This window comes from Tenebrio molitor, unplaced genomic scaffold (genome assembly GCF_963966145.1).
Source record: "Tenebrio molitor unplaced genomic scaffold, icTenMoli1.1 SCAFFOLD_58, whole genome shotgun sequence".
Lineage (NCBI taxonomy): Eukaryota > Metazoa > Arthropoda > Insecta > Coleoptera > Tenebrionidae > Tenebrio > Tenebrio molitor.
In genome coordinates, this window is record NW_027184175.1 from 2,882 (window position 1) to 3,856 (window position 975).

The 975-nt window shown below is 44.4% G+C and overlaps 1 non-coding gene across 1 annotated transcript; it reads left to right on the forward strand.

Moving 5' to 3' along the window:
* The first annotated feature begins 393 nt into the window (after positions 1-393).
* LOC138140914 (5S ribosomal RNA) lies at positions 394-513 on the forward strand. The gene has a single exon (XR_011162824.1). It is a non-coding gene; the product is annotated as a 5S ribosomal RNA (ribosomal RNA).
* Positions 514-975: the final 462 nt, after the last annotated feature.

A 975-nucleotide genomic window follows, 5' to 3' on the forward strand; every position in this document is an offset into this window, starting at 1 on the left:
TTATTATAGATAGGTAAATAGAAACACAGGTCTCCTCTCGAAAATCGGAACTTCCTGATATTACTTACATATTTCGGTCGATCCAAATGTGGGAATCTCGTCGTCGTCGGAGCAAGCAGCGCGGTGGGTGGGGTGAAATTCTGGATTTTCCACCGCCGCCGGCGGTCGAAAAATGTGCGACGCGGGAGATCGCCAGTCCGTCTAGTAGTCTCTCTTGTCGTTAGAGCGTGACGTGGTGGTTGTTGTGGGATTTCCCGTTAGTTCGGTCCGACGTCGGTCGTCAGAGGGTAAGTGCATACGGAAACGAAACGCATCGCGTTTTGATGTTCATATTCGTGCATCGGAATGTTAAAAGCAATATATTTTACACCAACGATCACACCTAAACACCACGGCAACGGCCATACCACGTTGAAAAGCACCGGTTCTCGTCCGATCACCGAAGTTAAGCAACGTCGGGCGCGGTCAGTACTTGGATGGGTGACCGCTTGGGAACACCGCGTGCCGTTGCCCCCCAACACTTTTTGTTTTTTTTTGAAATCCATAGCAACCACCGAACCGATTTGTTTTTCGTGCAGGTATTCGGAAACATGCACAGACCCGTATCATGTAGATTCATAGCTTTAAGTACTAGATAATTAAGAAAACAATTTTTTTTGTCGATTAATTGTAAACAATTGCAGAATAAAAACTCGTCAAACGGTAAAGGTTGTCGTTCGATCACCGAAGGTAAGCCACGCGGGCAGCGGTCAGCACTTGGACGGGTGACCGGTTCATTATATTCCTTCCGTGAGTTTAACAAAGATAACATATGCAAATGTCGTAAGTGCGACGAGGAAGACGGCGATCTTTTAATGTAAAAAAAATATATATTAGGTTACGCGTACATGCCACTTTGACTGCTGCTTTATTTTTTTGGTTTTTAAATAATTAGAGATCTGAATTCAACATATCAGTTCTATGTTATAATGGACA